Genomic DNA, 11,271 nt, shown 5'->3' on the forward strand with positions numbered 1-11,271 from the left:
TCTGATATCTCTTTCTTGTTTCTCTAGCCTCAAACTCGACTTTCTTCTTTTCTTTGACCAATTCTTCGGCTTTACAAGCCCGCTCAACAAGTGCCACAAATTCTTTCAACTCAAGAATACCCACTAATGTCTTAATATCCTCATTAAGTCCATCTTCAAATCTTCTGCACATCTTAGCTTAGGAGGATACACACTCGCGAGTATATTTATTTAGTCTGACGAATTCTCTCTCATATTCACTAACTGTCATATGACCCTATTTCAAATCCAGAAATTCCTTACGCTTCCGATCGATGAACCTTTCACTAATGTATTTCTTTTGGAATTCCTCTTGAAAGAATTCCCAAGTAACCCTCTCCGGTGGTATCACAGATATCAGCGTTCTCCACCAGTGATATGTTACATCTCTTAACAAAGATATGGCACATTTTAGGCACTCCTCGGGTGTACAGGATAGTTCATCAAACACCCACATCGAGTTCTCTAACCAGAACTCTACTTTCTCAGGGTTGTCATTAGCATTTGCCCTAAATTTCTCAGCAACTTGCTTTCAAATTTTATCAACTGGTGTTCTAGAGAATCTCATAAAATCTATACCTTGAGGCATCACGGGTGTGGGTTGAGGATTTGAGGGAGGTGGGGTAGGTTGAGCATTCGGGTTCATTCGAACAAACTCCGTATACCATGCATTCATCATGTTGAGAAAGGCCTATCTGCTTCCTTCTCCTCTTCTAATAGTTTCGGGTCTACTCTCAGATGGCACCGCTCCTTCAGCTAGAGCAGGCGCATTACTTTCTACATCATCCGCCACTACTCTGTCGGAATCCATTTGCTATATGAAACACATTTTAATATTGTCAGAAGTCGTCAAACTATCATTATATATACGTATGGCATGAATCGCTAGACTCAAATACGTTAGGTTAGTTTGACAATCGACTAAGCCATAGCTCTGATACCACTAACTGTAACACCCCTTACCCGAATCCGACGCTGAAACAGGGTACGAGGCATTACCAAACTTGTACTCATATGTTCATGCAAAAAGTCAGGCTATAAAATTTTCTTTAAAACAACTTCATTTATACATACACAAATTGTCCCTAATATGGGCCTACGAGGCCCAAAACAGCCATCGAAAAAGGATGGAGACTAAATCAGGTACTATTAGAAAAGTTTGGGAAATTTTCCCTAACACAAAGCCACACGCCCGTGTGAGACAGGGGACACACCCGTGTGCTCTCTACACGTCCGTGTCCTCCAGCCGTGTAACTCTCTGTCTATGGCGTCAGCACCAATTTAGGGTCACACGGCCGCATCGCACGCCCGTATGGCCAAACCGTGTGGTCAATAAAAATCAAATAAATTTTTCATAAAAAGGAGCAGACTTCACATGGCCAGAGTACACGCCTATGTGGGTAGGCTGTGTCCCTCACACGGCCAAGACACACGTTCGTACCTTAGCCCATGTGTTTACTACTAACCATACTAACTTGCAAAAATAGAGTGCAAGGGACACATGGCCATTCCACACGCCCGTGGGATAGACCGTGTGTCACACATGACCTAGACATATGCCCGTATGCCTACCCTTATGGACAATTTGAAGGCTATTTTCCAAGCCAATTGCCACCTTAATCACTTATGTACTTAAGCATATTTCATAACATGCAACATGACATACTTAAACACTCAATATTCAACACCATAGCACTTTCACATCTTTATAATATCATCTTATTGCACATTCCCTTAATCACAGCATTTGGGGGCATTTTATACAAACTTCATGCAAATCAACTTAATTATCAAAATTTCAGGTTGCACATTTATAACTATTGTCATCTTAGGTTACTAAACCATTCTTTATCTCCTAGTATTTAATCCATACTTCTTCATACATCCACCAAGCAATCATATTCCACATCATCAAGACAATATCTCATCATATATCCATCACACAACCACATAGAACATCATCAAGGCATCAACACATGCATGCATGAACAATTATATATTACAACCCAAGAATCAATCATGAGCCATATCACATGGCTATTACAAAATGAATCATCAACATCATAGACCTTCACAATTTGTCCAAATAGCATGACACATACCACAAAATGACCAAGCCCCCTATACATGTCATACTCAAAATAACAAATTCACTGTACCCAATGTTCTTTTGATAGTGTGATTAAATGTTCTGATAATTTTCAATCCCCGAGCTAGCTTGGCAGAACTACAAAGGATGGAAAAGAGATGCGAGTAAGCATTTAAGCTTAGTAAGTCTACATGCAAATAATATGCAATATTAATAAACCATAATCATGCAAGACATAATAGCATAACCACCAAGATTATTCATCATTCAAGCATTCTAGCTCATTTATCAAGTATTCATATATATATATATATGAATATACTTTCTCGTCACATATCATCCTTTAACAAGGCATCTCTCATGAGTATAACGTACGTACCTGTACATATCCTTAGCATATCAAATAACTTTACCTTCATTACCATGCCCATCTTGGGACTTTCATCGTATCATTCATTACAATACCAGTTGAACGCTCGGAATACTATTGGATACATGAAAACTTGCACATGAGTGCGACATAAACATACGTAGCCAAAGCTACCTCATATCATGCAACGCTCACAATAGAGCTACTCACGGACTTGCTCGTATAAGCTATCGATCAAGCTACACGGGCTGCTCACAAAAGCTGTTAGGTATCTGACCACTCAAGGATTACCTAGCCATCGGTAGGACACACAAGACCATTTCCCAAAACCCAATCACATGTATCGCATCCATTATGAACTCGGACCACTCAACGAGCTCGGATGCCACATCTATCACGAACCCGGACCACTCACCGAATTCGGACTTCTTAATTCCTAGTGACATGTCACTTGTATCCTAAACTATTCCTAAGGTTCAAACGGGGTTTTTCTCACTTGCACATTGCGTCTCTATTGCACTTGCTCGTGACATCGTGGATAGCGACCATAATATCATTCATGCTTACAATAGTACCATTAGACATAGCATACATAATAAGCAATAAAATATTTATCACATAATGTTAGCATCATATAACATACCACATTGTCACATTATTTACACATTTACTTACCTCGGTACAAAAATGATAGTAATCGAGCCTAATCGTCGTATACTTTATTCTTCCCTCGATCAAGACCCGATTCATATTTTTCTTGATCTATAATGCCAAATTTAACTTTTTTATTAATCACATTTTGAAAATCGATCCATAATTCATGCTTTGGTAAAATTACCTTTTTACCCCTATCTTTCCATTTATTTACGATTTAGTCCCTAGGCTCGCAAAATGAAATGCATGCATTTTCTTGGTTACCCAAGCCTACCCGAACCTTTACTATGCTCATATCAGCCCATATTTTCCTTCATTTAGCATTATTACTACTCACTTTTACACTTTTACAAACAAGTCCCTTTTTTATGTGTTTTCACTAAAAATCACTTAGTAAAAGATGTTTATCATGCATCAAACATTCATATTCCTCTATTAATCAACAAAATACATGCATGTTACATATGGGTCAAATTTCATACATGAACCCTAGCTCGAAATATAGCTAGAAATGGGTAGGTCACGCTTCAAAGACTTCAAAAATACAAAGAACATTAAAAACGGGGCTAAGGAGTACTTACAATCAAGCTTGGAAATGTTGAACAAAACCCTAGCTATGGCTATTGAGAAATTCGGCTAGCACTAGACACATTTTTGCTTTGACTTTCCCTTTTTATTCTTTTAATTATCAAATGACCAAAATGCCCTTAGGGGTTTTCTTTCAAATTTTTCCTATGCATGTCCAATTTTTGTCCAAAATTATAAAAATTGGTCAAATTGCTAATTAGGACCCTCTAATTCATAATCTAAAGCAATTTCATGCTTAAAGCTTCTAGAATGCAAGTTTTGCATCTTATTCAATTTGGTCCCTAAAGTTCAATTAGACATTTTATGCATAGAATTTCTTCATGAAACTTTCACATAAGCATGCATTCATATCATAGACCTCATAAGAATCATATAATAATTATTTCTATCTCAAATTTGTGGTCTTGAAACCACTGTTCTGACTCGGCCCTAATTCGGGATGTTACATATACAATTGTTTAACATTATTCACAGGCACAATTTCTCAATTACATTGATTAACTTATACAAATTCTTGTCCATATGACATTTGATGACATTTCTCTTTTTGAATTAAAATCTGAAGAAATCCCAATTATTCGCGTCTTAATGTCGACCACCAATTATACACATTGCCTATTTATAAATAATAATAAAAACATAACACATCTAAGATAATCATCAAGAAGACAAGTCATATCACCGGAAATTCCTTGGATAATTTCAAGCCAGTACTCAGCCCTAATTGGATCTTCATCTGTTTTACTTTTGCAGTCTTTGTTATTATACTTTTTAATTTATTCAACAAGAGCCGTCGAACTATTTCAATCAGTTGTGGACCTAGGGGTGCCATAAGAAGCATATTAAGAGGAGATGTTATGGAGCCACTAAATTGGATGATGCAATTTTTGTGAACTATTAACTCATTAAGTTGAAAAGACATTTTAACTTCACTATCAGGATTTTACAAAATCGATAAACTATAGCTTACCTCCTATTTATAAGTCAGGATTTTACCTTTTACCTCATTAAGGTTAGTATGATCAGATTCTATTAACATTAATTAAATCTATAAGAAAAATAGGGGTTAGATCAGATCATCAATATCACACTATTACAGGTTTATATGGCATGTAATTCTAGACTTCATCACGCAACGTTTAGTCTAAGAATCGACTAAACCGTAGCTCTGATACTACTAAATATAACACTCATAACTCATTTTCATGGCCAAAATAGGGTTACGAAGTATTACCATACAATTCAGAACATTTCATACCAAGTAGCGCCAATAATCAAATTAATTTAACAAATACATATATAATTCAGGTTGGAATAAACCATACATTTACGGACCTTAAATCGAGCCTACGAGGCCTCAAAAAATAGTTTAGGAACAATCAGGAACAATTTGAAACAAAATAAGAGATTTGGGACAAAAATGAAAATTTTCAAAACAGTGGCCACACGGCCGTGTATCTAGGCCATGTGATAGAGCCTAAACTGTTTGGCTCCAAACATGGTCGTGTCGCTATCCCATACACTCGTGTGGCTACTCCATATGCCTGTGTGCACACCCATGTGTCCACCGGTGTAACTTACTGACTTAGGTCACACGGCCGTGTCGCAAGTCGTGTGTCAGCCCGTGTGAACCCTGCACCTAACACGCTTGGGACACACACCCGTGTGGGCTATCCGTGTGTGCCAAAAATGACCCAAAATATGCTCATTTCACATCCAAATGCTTAGGTACCTAAGCATATTAAAAGCACATGTATACAAGCCCTTAAAACACATTCAAAAGCACTCAAAGCATTCCAAAATGATCAACTTATGTGCTTAGCCAATGTGCCATCATTGACACCATAATTCAAATGCATACATTTCATTATCTTAGTTAAAATGCACAAACTACAAAAAAATCAAACTAACTTACATTTAAACCCAAAAATACTAGACCTAACTCATGCTGACTTACTATTTCGTGCTCACTCACTTATGCTTAAACTTTGAATTAGGCTTGTATATAACCATTAGTTATTCAAATCATTTAAACTAGAATCTCAATTCACAAGTATATAACCTAGTGATTAGCAATCACACAAATATCATACCATATTGAATGTTAAGACTTACACTTTCCTATTTCCAATCAACCAAAACTTGCATCATGCAAGCACATATCAATAGTCATTTAACTAAACACATAATAAGCACACCAAGCTATATAACATGAGTACTTATGGACTACTACAAAACAAACTCAAATCCCCTTATTACATGCCATATAAGCCAAGTTCAAATTCATAATCTACCAAGATCCTCGATAATATGATTTATTCAAGTTGATCTGATATTCAACTTCCCCAAATAGTATCTACAAAGAAACGAAACAATAACACGAGTAAGCTTTCATATAACTTATTAAATTTGTCGATTACAATGATAAAGCTAACTGAGTAAACATAAAAAATCAAGTAACGAGTTTACTAAACAAAGTTCATGTTAATAAAGTTATTCTTAGAAAATCCTATCAATCACAGCTCATAATAGGTGAGTAATACTCAGTACAATAGTACAAATCAATTTCACATTTCAATAATTTTTAAAGATCAATAAACATAGCCCGATGATTGATAAGTGGATAGGAGTAGACGGTTAACCATCCAACACACTAGATGCTCATAAGAGTCAGTACCATCCAGCACACCTGATAACACTATAATATAACATGATAGTCCGTAACAAATGCAGATTATCTTCACTACTCAGATCAATCCCATACCGTGCGCATAATAACCTATTGGCATGTCAATCGTACTCTATCCTATGTTCATCGATTAAGAGCATTCCATCACAGAACAATACATGAATATCTCACTATCTCATATTCCATATGCAAGCATTAGTTCAACAACCAACATTCATCGGCTCAGAATATCTCAATCAGTGATCGATGTCATATCAATTCATTATTTCCATTTTCAATTACATGCATCAATATAATCCAACGTTATACAATTAATTTCATATAATACGTTTAAAAATGTATTAAAATTAAACCGTATGAACTTACTTGACTAAACTGCACCAATGACAAATATATAGGACTATTTTGAATTTTTCTCCTTCCCTCAGTTTTTCTAGTCGTTCTTGATCTAAAATAATAATTTCATTCAATTAACTAATTCCAACAGAAAAATTAACTCATTTTATGGAATAAAGTCATTTGGAAATTTTTACAAAAATTACCACTAACATTTCACTTTTATGCAATTTAGTCCCTAAGTCCAAAACATGCAATTTAACCAATTTCAATTAAATCCAAGCTTAGCCAATCTATTTACCACTTCATTAAAGCCCATACTTGTTGTTATTTTGCATCAAGTCCTTGTACTTTTACTATTTTCACATTTTTGTCCTTAAACATTAAAATTAACAAAAAAGTACTTTCCAAAATAGTCTTATTTAACAACCAAGCTTAATATTCTAACATAAAACTTGAAGAAAAACTCAAACTCATCAATAGCACAATCTACAACATTTGACCGTTTTACAAATTAGTCCTTGGGTTAGCTAGATCGAATTAATACGAGCTCAAAAACATAAAAATCACTAAAAACGGGCAAGGTTTACTCACCAAATCGAAGGGCTTAATGTTTGGTTGAAGTTTTCAATGCCCTAGCCATGGTGTTTCAGTTTTCTCCACATGAAGAAGAAAAGCAAATGTTGATATTATCTTTTAACTTCTTTAATTTAACTTACATTTTAACTTTTTACTAAATTACCCCTTTAATATAAATTGTAAAATTTGTAAATTATGTCAATAAACGTCCATAATATAAGTATATGGTATAATTACCATCTAAGGAAGGTTTAATTGCACAATTGGTCCTTTAGTTGTTTCAAAATTTGAACTAAACAAGCTTAATTTCAATTTAACCCTAAACTAATTAAAACTAAATGAGAAAATAGCCCAAAAGCTATTGGATTAATTATATCCACCATCGCTTGGAATTTTTGACCATGTTCTAATCACCATTGTGGTCCCTTTAGTATTTTAAATCTATAGAAATTCACTTTTTCCCCTTTTACAATTTAATCCTTTTACCTTAATTAACTATCTAAACATTAAAATTTCTAAACCAAACCTTCACATACCAAAATAATTACTCTTTAAATATTTAATAAAAATATTCATAAGCTCGGTTTATAGAAACGGGGTCCTGATATCTCATTTTTTGAAACCACTTGACTTTTAAGACAACCACTTATACTAACTATTAATTCAATTAATTAAAATTCATCAAATCAAAATTCAATATAAAAATTATTATTGACTCGTATAATTAAAATACTAATTATACTGAACTTAAACGTTGGATTTATGGCCCCAAAACCACTATTTTCGAAACCACTAAAAAACAAGTTGTTACAAATTTCTCCAACAAGTTTTGGGTCAAGTCCTTGAAGAGTTACTGTGTTGTTTATTTGATGAGGTGGTGGAGGTGAGCTGAATGTGATGCTTGAGGCAAGGAAGGCTTATGCTTTCAATGGTGAGGGTTGAGATGGTAAAAACTGGTGGTGTCGATTTAGTGAGTGTTTTGGTTTAGGTTAGAGAGGTTGCTTTGACTGGATTATGAGTTGAAGATGATGACAAGGAACAATAGTGACTAGCCAGGGAAATTAGTTTATGATTTTTTTTTTAAAAATGCCACTCTTAAATATTTAAGGGTGTCGTGGGACAAATTTTTAAATTTTAGTGATTAAATTGGAAATATTTATAGTTGAGTGGGCAAAATAGAAACAAGCTAAAAGTTGAATGACAAAATAGTTAGTTTACCCTAATTCTTTTTAAATGTGTAATTATCACAACTTCTACTAAGTTATAATTATTTTTCAATGTATAATAAACTACAACTTCTATTTGACGTCAACTTTTTAACTAATAGTTTTAAATTAAATTATAATTATTTTTAAATGTCAATTTAGTAATATAATGAAAATTAAAAGGTATTTTGGTCGGTTCAAAAGTTTCTCCAAGCTTGTGCTTTTAACTAATAATTTTAAATTAAATTATAATTATTTTTAAATGTATAATTATCACAATTCTACTAAGCTATAATTATCACAACTTTTTAACTAATATTTTAAATTAAATTACAAATATTTGTAAATATCAATTTAGTAATACGATAAAAAAATAAAAGGCTCTCTCATTAGTTCAAAGGTATCTCCAAAATAATAATTTTGTAAATTACTAGCTTATAATGTCACATGCATTGTACATAATTTTATAATTTTTACTTTATTAAATAACATATTTTTATAATTTCAAATATATATTTATGCTAATTTAGTGAAACTTAGTTTAAAGTGAATTAGTTTTGAAAATTTTGAGAGAATAAAATAATATTTTAAAAATAATAAAAATAAAAACTGAATTAATACATAAAATTATTAAAATAATATACAAGAAAGTAAATACAAAATGTAATTCACACTAAATCAATAATTACATTTAATCATAACAATTAAAAATAATTGTTGAAATTAAATTTCTTTTAAAATAAATCCAATAATGGATAAATAAAAATTTTATTTAAGATTGATTGCTTCGCATAATATAAAAATTTACAAAAAATTAAAAATAATATCAAAATATTATATTGCCTCATCATCAATTAACCTAACATTATCTCTCTTCGATGTCATTATTGTTCAAAATATGATTCAATATTTCATTTTGAAGAACCATTGTTTTAATGTTTCATTCTTTTTATATAATTCTAACTTATTATTGCTAACAATCTTCATTTTTTACCATTACTTTTTCTTAGTTGTTAATTGATTGTATATACCTAACTAATAAATGTTAATTATGAAGCTAAAATTAAAACTTTAATTGGTATATAAGCCTAATACTAAATAAATAGTAATTAAGATGCATAGAGTTCTATTCATATAATAACTTTATGTTATATAAATAATATTAACACAGCTATTTTAAATAAAAATTAAATTTTAAATATCAAATTTAAGTTATAATTTCTTTTAACTAATATTTGTAAATTAAATATAATTATCACAACTTTTCTTTATATTTTATACTTAGAATTTTATTTAAGTAATACTTTTATTTTAAAATTAACAACATTTTGTTTACATCAAACTTTTTTAAAACGATAACGGTAAATTAAATTATAATTATTTTTAAATATGTAATTATCACAATTTTATTAAATTATAATTATTTTTAAATGTATAATTGTTACTTTTATTTTAAGCTAATTTTTTAATTAAATATTATAATTATTTTAGATATCAATTTATTAATATGATAAATAATTAAGGATATTCCTATTCATTCAAAAATTCCTTCGGCTTCTATATATTTATATATTATACAATTATAGATATAGGCTAGAAAAATCTCTAAAGCAAATTAATTGACACATTATAGCCTAAAAAGAAAAAAAAAGGCAAAATCAGAATTCAAACCAAAAAATAAAAGAAAATAATGAAAATACAATTAATAAAAGGTAGTAATAAACTTTTGTGATTGGCTTGATAATTAAAAGCTATTTATTTGAGAATTTATTTGGGTTCGAATTTTGAGAGAATAATGATAAGTCTCTATTTAGATAGTTCCTTTAAACACCCTTAACATGGGTGTGTGTATACTAACCTCTTAATTATACATTATAAAAAAAAAGTAATAAACATCAAGTAAATATATATATATATAGAGAGAGAGAGCACATTGCATGACTAGACATATACAATGCCGTTCAAATGAATAAATAAACATTCCTCAACTCATTTTTTAAGCTTCAACTTGTTAATTTTTATATTGGGATTTTAACTTCTTCTTTTTAATAGTTTCTAAATTTGACAATTGTTTTCACGTTAAAATTTGAATTATTTTTATCCAATTTTTTAAAATGTAAATATCAATGGCAAACTTAGATAAAAGAAAGTTTAAAGCTAAATAGAAAACAGTTGTTAAGTTAAGAGATTAACTTAAATAAAAAAAATTCAAACCCCAATCTGAAATAAGTTCAGCCCTTTCAACAATGGATATGAGGGTGATACAAACCTTAAATTCAATAGAAAAGCAGCAGCTAAATCTTAAATCCAATTCCAAATATACAAACCGAGTAACAATCAGCAAAAAGGAAATGCAGACAGTGTTTAAATAAAATATCAAAGCACAAACAGCTTAATCTATATTACAACCTAACAGTGAGGAGACATTGGAAGCCAACAACACCTCTCCCGCTCAACTTTTGGGATTTGCATCGACAATACTTTGGTATAACCACCAATTCCCCTGCCATTCAATAACAAGGAATTATGAAATATTCTAAACAATGCTAAGTTCACCAACATCTTTCAGTAAAAAGAAATCAAGTCTTACAAAGAATGGCGGGCTGATCAGTTATCATTAGCTGAAATTGCATTGCCATCCAAAACAATAAAAGAGGCATGAGCAATGTTGAGCCAATCCACACCGGTTCCTTGTTTGACTTAAAAGAGGACAATATTCAATCTTCAACTGCTTGAGGCGTTG

The 11,271-nt window shown here is 31.6% G+C and overlaps 1 long non-coding RNA gene across 1 annotated transcript; it reads right to left on the reverse strand.

The window, feature by feature from the left end:
• Positions 1–10,700: 10,700 nt before the first annotated feature.
• LOC128283318 (uncharacterized) lies at positions 10,701–11,216 on the reverse strand. Its single transcript, XR_008273665.1, has 2 exons — positions 11,119–11,216; positions 10,701–11,031 (listed from the first exon to the last, which is right to left on the reverse strand). It is a non-coding gene; the product is annotated as an uncharacterized LOC128283318 (long non-coding RNA).
• Positions 11,217–11,271: the final 55 nt, after the last annotated feature.

Source organism: Gossypium arboreum, chromosome 2, assembly GCF_025698485.1.
Source record: "Gossypium arboreum isolate Shixiya-1 chromosome 2, ASM2569848v2, whole genome shotgun sequence".
NCBI classification, from domain to species: domain Eukaryota; kingdom Viridiplantae; phylum Streptophyta; class Magnoliopsida; order Malvales; family Malvaceae; genus Gossypium; species Gossypium arboreum.